This window comes from Leuciscus leuciscus (genome assembly GCF_965113295.1).
Source record: "Leuciscus leuciscus genome assembly, chromosome: 3".
NCBI classification, from domain to species: Eukaryota; Metazoa; Chordata; class Actinopteri; order Cypriniformes; family Leuciscidae; genus Leuciscus; species Leuciscus leuciscus.
The window spans coordinates 34,377,581-34,390,385 of record NC_138727.1 but is presented as its reverse complement, the minus strand read 5'-3'; positions in this window follow the sequence as shown (position 1 = coordinate 34,390,385).

Sequence of the window (12,805 nt, the reverse complement as noted above, 5' to 3'; positions counted from 1 at the left end):
GGTGAGCACATATTGCATGTATTTCCAGGTGTGACTTCCTGCTTAAAGAGGAAGTAATGGATAAAAAAAAAAAGAAAAAAAAAGAAAGAAATGTGAAAGGAGAATGTATGTGTGTGAGAGAGCAGAAATGTATGTATGTGAAAGGAGAATGTATTTGTGTATAGAAATGTATGTATGTGAAAGGAGAAAGTAGGTGTATGTGAGAGTAGAAATGTATGTGAAAGGAGAATGAATGTGAATGTGAGAGTAGAAATGTATGTGAAAAGGGGAATGTATGAGTGTGACATTAGAAATGTATATATGTGAAAGGAGAATATATGAGTGTGACAGTAGAAGAATGGATTTTGACTTGTACGGCCCCTCATATTATTACGAATAATATACACATTATTACACATTCAAATCAAACACATGCAAACTGTCTATCTCAAACAACTCAAACTTGTACCTTAGTAGAAGGTTTATCCTCAGATGTTTGTCTAGGCTGCCTAAAGTTGTCTTCTCTAGAGCTCCATGTGGTCCTCACCTTAAGCTACCAGAATGATGTCACAATGTATTCTGAAGAAACAGCATTTTTCTTTTCTCTTGTGATGCTCCTCATTTGTAATTCACTTTAGATAAAAGCGTTAATGAATAAATGCAACTATGTTTGTGACAAATGTAAAAGAAAAACAAATCAAATCTGACTAAATATATTTTAAATAAACTAAATTCAGTTTCTTGGCTGATGGGATATATTTACATTTTCTCAATTTAATTGCTATAGTTGTGTAAAAAAGTCAAATTTGGTCCTGATAGAGCTCACAGGTATTTTTTTTCTTTCTTTTTTTTTTTCTTTTTTTTCTCGAAAGCAGCAATTCATGTGTCCGGTTAACTTATTTGTTGAATTACTCACAAAACATTATAGATATTGTATATTATCACATTCAAACAGGAAGATTAACACAGTCACAATAATTTAATCCAAAAAACTAAACCAAACTTCTAATCTTCTAAAGTTAAATAATAGCATGTCAATTTGGACCATGAGCACAGCTGAGCAGTCTTTACTTGAAAGCAGAAAGTCATGTAACCATCTGGTTGAATTACTTTGAAGATTTTTGCATTTCCTGTTCATCTTTATGGAACTTAAATATGAAGTTATATTGTTTAACTGACAAGTGCATCTTATATTTACCGAGTGTGATAAGGACTACTGGCTCATCGAGCAGATTAAAAACAATTAATGTCACATCTGGGCTTCTGGCCGCAGGCCGGTACAACATGCTGCTTTTAGTGCAATTTTTCCAGTGTTGCTTTACAGACCACCCACACAGAAAGGAGGACCTGTTCCCAACACACTGTGGAAACATAATAAGCATTGAATGAACACATGGGAGCATGAGCTTATGGTTCTAATCATGTTCTTAATACCTTAATGGACAGTGGTTTCAAATGGGTACTTTCCCCTCTTAAACATCAACAGTGCTGCTCCTGAAGGGGGTTTAGGGGCTGTGGGTTACTCATGGCTAATCTTGACATTTGTTTGCCATAGCTGAAGACAAACTTAAGCTTCCAGAAGACAGCTTGGACGCTGGTACGCATCTATGTGTTAAACAGAGGGTGATTCAGTGGCCTGCAGGGTCCGTTTCCGTGATTCAGTCTCTCGGTACTCTCACACCTCAGCGTGAGGAAAACAAAATGGCAGACGGCGAACCATGAAACACTGCGAGTTTGAGAGGCAATCTCATGAGCTGATGTACTAAAACAGCTGCGGCATGGGAACGCTTCAGACTGAGCCTCAGTTGTTTGATTGTGTCATGGCGGAAACACGTTCTCATGTGGTGACCGCTTTTTCAATTCTGACCCTTTGTTTATTAAGTAGCCTACACTTAAATTAGTCGTCTGTGTAGGAATGAGCAGGATCTTATTCAAGAGCCATCGACGTCACGTAGAGACGGTCCAAAACAGATTATTTATAGATGGTTTGATTGACAAATGAAGTGCTTTGTTTGAGGCTGATTCAGCATAAAGAAAAATAATGAAATGAGACTCAAAATTAACATTCAGAACCACAAACGATAGGGAATCATTCACATTAAATGTAATGCCTCCATAAAGCAACAACGGCTATGAGAAAACCTCACAAGGGTTATATTTCAACTGGGTTTGCAGGCTTATGTGGAGAGGTATGTTATCTGCTTTTATTGAGCACCCCTAAAATGTCAATTAGCATTATATATAACCCACATATAATTTATTATCATTTTTTATTAGGCAAAATTAGACAGATAAACAGTCAAGATAATTTAGTTCAAAATCAAAACAACAAAACCATAAACGTTTATTATTCTTAAGCCATATAATAACTAGTTCAGAGTTTAGTGTCATTGACACAATATTATAGTTTTTATTAATAGTTAGAATTTTTAGTTTGAATGATTTATATTTGTATTATTATTATTTTTAAAAAAGTGAATATTATTTTGAAAATGAGAAATATTTCCTTGGCAACTTGCTGAAATAATATGTTGCGCAATATGTTACATATAAACCTGTATATGTTATAATAATACCTATTATATATAATTATATATAATATTTTATGTTTATTTTTTTTTTTCAATTTATGGTTTTAGTTTTTTAGTTTTAGTTCACTATAACATCCCTGCTGTAGTAAAAGAAGATTGAAACAAACAAACAAACAAACAAACAAACAAACAAATAAAATATGAATGCAGTACAATAGTGATGTTTGGTGCAAGAGAGTAATTACATTTTGTGTGTTCTACAAAACAAATTGCACAGAATGGTGTAGCAAAAAAATCTGTCTGTAAAAGCCTAAACTGGTTTGATATTTCTCTGTATTCCTTTTTGTGTTTTGGCTGTTTCGCTGTACATACAAGTAAATGAAAGCCTACTATATAAGATGTTGTTTTAGCAGATTCCCATTGTGACAACTTACCTCCTATAGTTATTGCTCACCGAAAGTTATTACATGTCAGCACCCATATATTGTGCACTTTGTTGAGGTTATAGTGGGTGACATCATTTTTCATCCAAAACTCCATTAATAATTATTCAACCATCATTCTACATTGATTTATATTGGTTTTTGCTCAAAGTACACTCTAATAAGTCACCATTTTATCTGTTAATGTTTATGTAAATATAAAACTAGGTGAAGACCCTCTTGAGTGTTCTTAAGAAAAAAACAAAAAAACATTGGCTGCAAACACTCTGCACACAGAAAATCAAGACATGAATAAGAGCATTTATTGATTTACTATCCTCTGTCTCACACACATAGCCACACATATGCCATAAACCTGACGGATTTTCTCAATGAGCACTTATCAAATGTAGAACAGGGAGTCACAGAGAACAGGAGACCTCCTCCTTCTGTAAACAGCACACTCACTACCTGCAGCATACATAAATGATTAATGATTGTGATTCAGATATTAGATTAGTTTGAGGTAAAAGGGTAGTTTATGCCATTTCATAACTGAGGGCTTTCAATAGCTCTTTGTTGGATAAAGCACTCCCCTTTCTCAAGGCTTCATATGTCAAAAAGAAACTTTCTGGTTCCCATGCAACCGCCTGCATCTCCTATATGATGAACAGGCCTGAATGCAACCCACACATTTTACGGTTTACAGATGGCAGTACATTCATTCTTCAGTATGTCTAAATGTTTTGCAGATTTCATTTGTTAAAGCATACAATCACAAGGGGTTACAGTATAGGCACTCATTCTCTGCACTGTAATATATATATATATATATATATATATATATATATATATATATATATATATATATATTTATTTATTTATTTATTTATTTATTTATTTATTTATTATTTGTTATCACAACATTTTTTCTTTTGTCCAAATCAACTTAGATCATTTATGTGGTTCAGATAACATAACATTTGGAGTTTCTGTTGATTAAACAAATCTCCTTTTTTAATTTCAATGAACTTACATTTTTAAATGAACTTCAAAGGTAACTTACTTTTTTAAGTTAAACCAACAATATATTTTGTACAGTGTGGGTATTAAGTAATGAGTAAAAAAAGAAAAAGAAAAAAAGAACAGCAAGCAAAGACAGTTTAAAATGCACAATCATGCACAATCATGCACAATAGACAAGCAAATGGCAAGAAAATGTCACATAAATATGAGGAAACTTCACATGATGTGTCACACTTGACGCATTAGTTCAACCAGTCCATCCTTCTTGCTTAAAAAAATAATAATAAAAAATTCTGAATTCTATTAAGGGGTCTTCCTTATTATGATTGGCAGCAGCCCAGCTTCCATGGCAACAGATTATTGAAGCTAATGGGTTCTCATTATGATTTTATTCACTCTGTGTGTAATCTATGTTAGGTGAGCACCCTTACTATCGGCTAGTGACCACACACCTGCCATAAAGCATGCACACACACGCACGCACACACACACGCACGCACGCACGCACGCACGCACGCACACACACACACACACACACACACGCACACGCTCACAGCAAAGGTGAAAAGTGTTGATTCCTATTAAAGGTTTAAACATTTGTGGAATGCCACAAACAAGTTCTCTGCTTCACAATCTTTTTGTTTATATAAAACAGATGCTCCAGGTGTCTCTGACAAAAAATAGGTTAGATGTCTTGTTAATAGATATTTGCAGAGTGAAATGGACGCTACTGGATGTCAGTGACCCTGAGGGCAGCAGAGAAGCTCCTTCTTCAGATTCTTCCCTGTATTTACTCAACCTGAAAAGAAACAGACCTGAGTGTAGCTATTTATAAGAATCTGGATTTTTTTTTCCTGTATATACATACATATATATTTGAAGAGTTCAGATGCAAAAGCCTCTCCAAGTGCTATCTGAAATTTTCTTCTAGGATGATAATTTTTATCAAGCTCGTATATTTATAGGCAATTTTCATTGCCATTTAAGTGAAATTACTGAACTTAAATATACAAGCTTGATAAAAATTATCATTCTAGAAGAAAATTTGTGATGGCACTTAGAGGCTTTTGCATCTGAACTCTTCATACATACATATATATATATATATATATATATATATATATATATATATATATATACACTTCTCACATATTTCACTTCTCTGGGGCATGTTTTGGAATAAATTTTCCTGATTATAATATATATAAAATAATAATGTAAAATAATATTAGATATTAATTATTTTAACATTTTAAATACATTAAATACATTATCAAACAATTATCGATGTTATACCATTAATTAACATGAAATGCAAAAGTAGCAGTAAATAATAGGCCTACATAAGACAAAACTCACACAAAAATAATTTAAATTTTATTTCATTTTTGCTCAAAGATCTGATTTCTGATGTGTACTATAAGGAGGTTGAATATAAAATATATAACATTAACCATATAACATTAAACCAATCAAGTTGTGAAATAAATTTTGATGGATTGACAAGGCATAAACAACATGATTGAAGCCCTAAAACCATCTTTCCATCTTTAAACTGTAAACAATTATATAATCAATAAGTTATGACAACATTTGTTTTTACACTGCTTTAAATCATCAAAATAAGTTAAGCAAATAACTTTTTTATTTTGTTTTTATAAAATTCAAGCTATACAAGATTCAACAATTTTTTTTGAAGTCAGTTTAATGTATTTTAAGTTGAACGATTTAAACATCCAAGTTGATTGTACTGAAACATTTAAGGCATGCAGCAACTTTTTTTTTTTTACAGTGTATAAATTAAAAAATAAAATGATATTCCAATGTTCACTTTATCCAACCGGAACTCCAGCAAGCTGGGCTTGTGTGGGTGGTAGGGATGTAAGAAGGGTCTGTTTGACCTTCAAAGTCCCAAGACATTTCTTTTCTGTTAGTTTATGGTACGCATATATGTCTCAAAGGTGGCGAGGCAATTTGTGTGCGCGGGCGGACAGCCATTTCAAAACTTTCAGAGTGAATTCCTCTTCCCCCTCACTCTTCTCCTGGGGGCTCCCAAATATGAACTGACCGCTCTCGTTTTCCCATGCTCTTGGAAGCTCTCGTTTTTAATGCACACGCACACACACGATACACACGTGGATGAGAAGTCTTCAACACACAAATGGAGTCTGCTGTCTTGATGGATCAGACGGCTGCAAATTTCTCCTATTCTCTTTCGCTCCCTTTTGCACACAGCTGTCGCTTTTTCACTGTCCACATTGTATCCAGTGTTGATGGAAAACAGTCTCTATAAACTCCCTTTTCTAATGGCACATTAGGGACCTTAAACACAATAGCATAAAAAACACTAAACAGAATTCTGCTACCAACCCCTGAACCTTTACCTCCCACCCTCACACACACATTCACTGACTTACTGACCTGAGTGGGATGAAGCTCCTTAGCTCATTCCACAGAAAAAGACTGCAGATGTTCCTCAATCACTTCCATCAGGATCACTGGCCAGATCAGGCTTAACGTCACGATTCCCAGACATCCTAGAATGCCCTTATGGTCCGTCACAGCTGAACAGGCATATCTGACATATCTTAATCCATATCTGTCCTCTTGCATGGGCATTATGCCTCATGGTAAATGATAGCTACATGTTGTTCAGCATGTATTTTGAGTTTGATGAACATATGCAGGGTTCAGAATCAACATGCAAGTAAAAAGTTTCGTACTTTTTTCAACAACATAATATATGATTTACACTTTCGTTTACAAGTTTGGAGCGTTTTTGAAAGTAGTATCTTATGCTCACCAAGGCAGTATTTATTTGATCAATAAATACAGTAATATTGAGATTCTATTTTAATATATTTACATACATATTTAATATTATTCTATGTGAATATATTTTCAAATGCAATTTATTCCTGTGATGGCAAAGCTGAATTTTCAGCATCATTACTCCTTCAGTAATGCTTCCTTCAGAAATAATTATAATATGCTGTTATGATGCACAAGAAACATGTCTTATTATTACAATGCCAAAGTTGTTTTGTTTATTTTTCAGGATTCTTTTATCAACAAAAAGATATATATATATTAAATATATATATATAAAATTTTTTTTATTGAAATATTTCAACATTATTAACCCTTAAATGCAAACCTCGCATCTTTAGTAAACTGGGGCATCATTTACTACATAATTTCCCATATATTTTTTAAAAATTAGACATCAACCTTCTCCTTAGTATTTCTCTATCAATTCATAACTAGAAAATATAAATGAATGCTGCTTTCCCATGAATTTTTTTGTAAAAATTAATACGGTCGCTAACGACCCGAGGTCTGTAACAGTGCAAGCATATTTTTCCTGCACAACAATAATTGAATCTTTGATGACTGAATTAGTGCAATTCACCTTTTTCCCAAGGTGCTAATGCCTGATACACAATGATGAAGTGACGTTTCACTCATAGTTACCGCAGGCAGAAAACAAAAGAATAGGAAGTATCATCAGCAAAACTTGAAATGGCTCAGCGATTTACTGCAGAGCAAGTACTGAACACAATCAGATATTAGTGTCACTGTCACTTGATGGTGGATCTGGTGAAGAAGCTGTCAGTGATCAAAATATTGATTTTGAAGATGTTGAAAATGATAGTTTTGAGAATATGTTTAAGGTCGTGAATATGAGCCAGATGCTGAATATACTGGGAAATGAGCTCTGATGAGGACAGTGATGATGGTATAACATATCTGCTCAAACGGAACCCTTCCAAGCTCCAAAAGTAACAAAATATGATTTATTTTATTCTTAATTGTTACTCTAATATCAGGAGATATATTACAATAAAAACATTATTTCTGTGTTTTTGTGATATTGTGTTTACTTGCAAATCTCCTACATGATTTTGCAGGAATCACAATTACTTGTGTTATTTGTAAGAAATATTAAAGCCAAAACAACAACAACCCACATAAATATTTTTATAATACAATTAAAAATAAATATAAATACAATATGCAAATATAATATTTTATATTATTTGATCATAATATTTCAACATATTAAAATATTTGTTATTGAATTTAATTTAAAAAAAAGGCCAGTATGAACAGTTTAATGGCGAATGGTGAATTCACCCACCTTTTTCCAGCGTGGTAAAAAGTTTGTTTAGGATTGTGGTCGTAAGTCTTTAGCTGAATAGCATGGAATAACCTGCTTATCTAGAAAAGGCAGCATGGAGGTGGATGAGTCAACACAAATGATGCCTGCATACATAGGAAAGAAAGCAGGGATATGTGGCATCTCACTGTAGACAGACACTTTCTGTCCTGGGCAAGATCACAGGGATTCCCTCACTTCCGTGGGAACATTCATGACTCAATAAGGAAAGTAAAAAAAAAGAAGAGTCATGAAAAGAGGAAGAAAAAAAAAACAGTACCCAGATGCAATCACCCCTCTCATTTCCTCACCTAGTCACTACCATTTGCTGTGGATCATTTCACCTGTGGCGTTACAAAATCCCACTGTGGCAAATCTGAACACATTACAAAAAAAAGAGCCATACAATGATTAATAACAGCAGCTTCCTCTGATATAACTATATTATCAGCCTTGTTCCTGACACAAAGAGGAATCGCCAAATATTTACCAGAACTCCCATCCCCCAAGGTCAATTATCTGTATTATAAATGCAGTCGCAGAGCTGCCTGTAATGGAGAAAATGGGAAGTAAACAATTATTAAGTGACTGCATTCGGTTACCCAGAAGACAGTGTCTTTGGAACATTATGTGACCCTGGACCACAAAACCAGTCACATGGTTACATTTTTTTAAATTGAGATTTATATTAATCATATCAAAGCTTTACATTGATGTATGGTTTGTTAGGATAGGACAATATTTGGCCAAGATACAGCTATTTGAAGATCTGGAATCTGAGGGTGCAAAAAAATCGAAACTGAGAAAATCGCCTTTAAAGTTTTCCATTTATCTTCGCAATTGTGCTGCATTCATTCACAAAAATAATTTTTTTATATATTTATGGTAAGAAATTTACAAAATATCTTCATTGAACATGATCTTTACTTAATATCCTAATGATTTTTGGCATAAAAGAAAAATCGATAATTTTGACCCATACAGTGTTATTATTGCCAGAAATATACCCGTGCGACTTGTGACTGGTTTTGTGATCCAGGGTCACATATCACAATCATTCTGTTTCTGCTTATGCATGATTTCATTCAAACTTTTACGATGTGGTTTTCAGCCATCAGTTACAGGGAGGGTTTTACGAATCCCAGAGAAAAGAACTGCTTGTGACACTGCAGTTAAAAATTGCATTATGTCCTCATGTGTCATTTCTCCAGTGTTTAGTCAACTCACTGTAAACTAGCGTGCAGGCTTGATTCACGAGACTTCATACACTATTGTGTAGAATATGGATCTAAAGGCCTTTTGATAGTGCAGAAAACTTCAGAATATGATATAACTGACTTCAAAAACATTCTTTGAGGCACCATGCAAACATCGCCAAACATTTACACACTCACTCACTCTCTCTCTCTCTCTCTCTCGATAAAACCTTCATGTTTGTTCATGCACCAGCATTGTGCATAACAAAGAATGACTCATAGGGTGGTTATAAAAAGCACACCTTTACAATTATCAGTTTAGCCTTTGAACCTGTAATTTTGCTATAATGGCACCAGTATAATTGTGACTAAAACATGACAGAGACTTTGTGGAGTCTGGCAGCCAGCAGTGCAAGTACTGCAATTGGCACTCTCTCTCCTAATGCCCTGGGGTCTGTTGTGAAACCTGTAGCGTTGCACCAGAGATTTGTATGGACACCTGATTCTTGCTCAAACCTGCAAACGCTTCATTAAACCTCACACGTTTGCTTCTGCGTGTCATATGGCGTTGGCTTCGGTTATTTGTTGTGATGTGACTTACGTAAGTGCGCCTTTTGATCACTGTTGCACAAACTTTAAAAGGCATAGTCATAGACAATGTCTTCAAAGGTTCAGAGTTGGAATTTGAGTTTTGAATCATTTGTCAAGAGCCAAAATTATAACTAGGCCTACTCCTTTTTTCTCTCTGAAGAGATAAAGCAGAAAAAAGAAAGAGCAAAAGAAAGACAAGTGAGCAAAGCCCGTGCCAACTAAAATACGAACATCCTGCCTCCCCATTCTCTCTCTCTCTCTTTTCTCCACACACACATGCTCAATCTCTCTCTCTTTCTGTTTTGAAGAGTGCTCAGCGGTTGTGTTATGACAGAGATTCTTTTGTTTGGATTATGAGGCAGAGGAAAGGGGAACAACAAGCCTTACTGCTGTTTTTACTGTCAGATAAACAATATTTTCATAAGGTGTTTCTCGTCCTCTCAGATCAGAGAGAGATGACTGATTGAGACATGCAGGATCTGTTTCCAACTAACACAAACACACTCAGTGTGTCCAGCTCTCCTCCTGACGGTTGTGGAAGTGTGTGACACTCTATGGCTCTTATTGCTTGATGTAAAACAGCATTATGAAGCTTCAGCTATGAAATGGCCTTTGCTTTTATTATGTGTTGCACTCATTAATATACATATAAGAAAGAGACAACATCATTTGTTTGAGTTAACAAAATGCTACATAACAGGAACATCATTTTCATTCAAATCATGACAAAATCTGAGAAACCGGTTTTAGTCCGGTCTTAACATTTAAAGGTCATCCCTAACATACCAGACAAACAGGTTTTTTTTCTAAATAAAGATTATATACTTTTATTATAATAGCCTACATTTTGGATGTGATTTTGAGGTATATTTATTTTTAAATTACATTTTAATCATTCTATCAGATAAAGAAAGTCATATTAAAAGTATTAATACGTTGCACTGTGCCATTTTAAGCAAATTTTTCATTTAGGCCTATATTTTGGATACCAGAATCAAACAAATAATAAGGTAGAGACACTTTTAAGGAGTATAAGGTCTAGTTATGATGGTCTTTTTAATATAGCATAAATGTCGACTTAAATCTAAAAATAGGCAATAGATTATTTTTATTTAATTGATTTTATTAATCGACCCATTTCATATTTATTTAATAATTGAGCACTTTTATCGTCGAGGACATTCAAGGAAGTTTTATTCATATATTTAGAAAATTTGAAGAGTGACATGCGCAAACAAAACCTGAAACATTTTTGCATCTCTAATTGAAAATAATTTGAGCCAATGTGCAAACATAAAGCACTGGTTGAATCTGTCAATCATCATGTTGTCTTATTAATGTTAAGAGCCAGCCGCAGATAATTGTGGTCACGAAGAGAGAACATAAAGACTTTTAGGCAGGGTGTTTTATGTTTAAAACATAAAGGCAGGGTGATTTAACCCACGCACCCGCACTAATAACAAGGCACGATAGTAACGAAAGGTATTTCATCATCACTTAACCTAGACTGACAACACCCAAGAAAAACGGGTGGCATTTTTTCGTCAAAATGTTCGTCATGGTGAGGGTAAAGATGGGTTTAAAGGTTATATCGTGAGTCACGAACTGACCTGCATGATGAGGTCCAGTTTAGGACAGCTGTCTGAAAAGATGCCTGAGAATCTGTTAACACTGGTGTTCTGCTGCACCCTTGTGGCCAATTTGAAGAAGTACATATAGGCCTAGCTATATATAAAATGTACCTGGTCAAATGTAGGAAAACATGGACATGTATATAAAATGTATATAAAACACAAATAATATTTTATATTATCATAAAATATCAAAGTGTAAGATATTACACATTCAGTGGATCCGGCGGGGGTGTCTAAGGAAGTCTATAGGTATAGGCTAATACCTGAGGAAAGGTTAGCATTCTCATTAGTAGCTGCTCGGCTGGCTTTTAAAGTATGTGACTAGCCAGTCATGGTGTAAAGTATGTGACTAGCCAGTCATGGTGTAAAGTATGTGACTAGCCAGTCATGGTGTAAAGTATGTGACTAGACACTCATGACCACAACTGACTTCAAAAGCTGAAAAATGCTACCTCGGACTTAACAGGCACTGGCAGTATACTGAGGTAAGGTAACAAGCCCATTTCAAGCTTTTGCGATCCCTTCAAAAAAGTTGTTATTGACAAAACATCTACTATAACATATTAAAATATGTGCAATTTATATATTGCTTGCAAAAATAAAATTCGGTTGCACTTTATTTTACAGTAGTCTACGTGTAGGCTACTTACAGTGTAGGCTACTTACCTTAGAAAGCTTTGGGTAAAATGAGGTAACTTGACCCCTAAACCTACCCACCACACACACACACACACACACACACACACACACACACACACACACACACACACACACACACACACACACACACACACACACACACACACACACACACACACACACACACACACACACACACACACACTCAACCCCTAAACCTACCCATCAGTTAGTTACATGGGTTAAGGTTAGGTTTAGGCCAGGGTACGTTAGTTACATGGGTTAAGGTTAGGATTAGGCCAGGGTACGTTAGTATCTAGTTATTGCAATTACTATAAAAAGTACATAATATGTACACGGAGAACATGACTGTAAAATAAAGAGCTACCTAAAATTATTTTGGAATACACAGTTACTTCTGAATGGCTGATTATAAAGAAATAGAACAGTGCAGTTCTGGGATCTACCAGCAGAGGCTAGTAAAATTCCATTAAAAAATCTGCACACTTTTTTTTTGACATTTTAAATAAATAGATAAATAAACAAAACATGTATAGTTTTCTATATCCTTGTAGTGTTTTTGTAAAATCAAATTCTAAAAATCCATCCATGTTCTGTTCGATCCGTT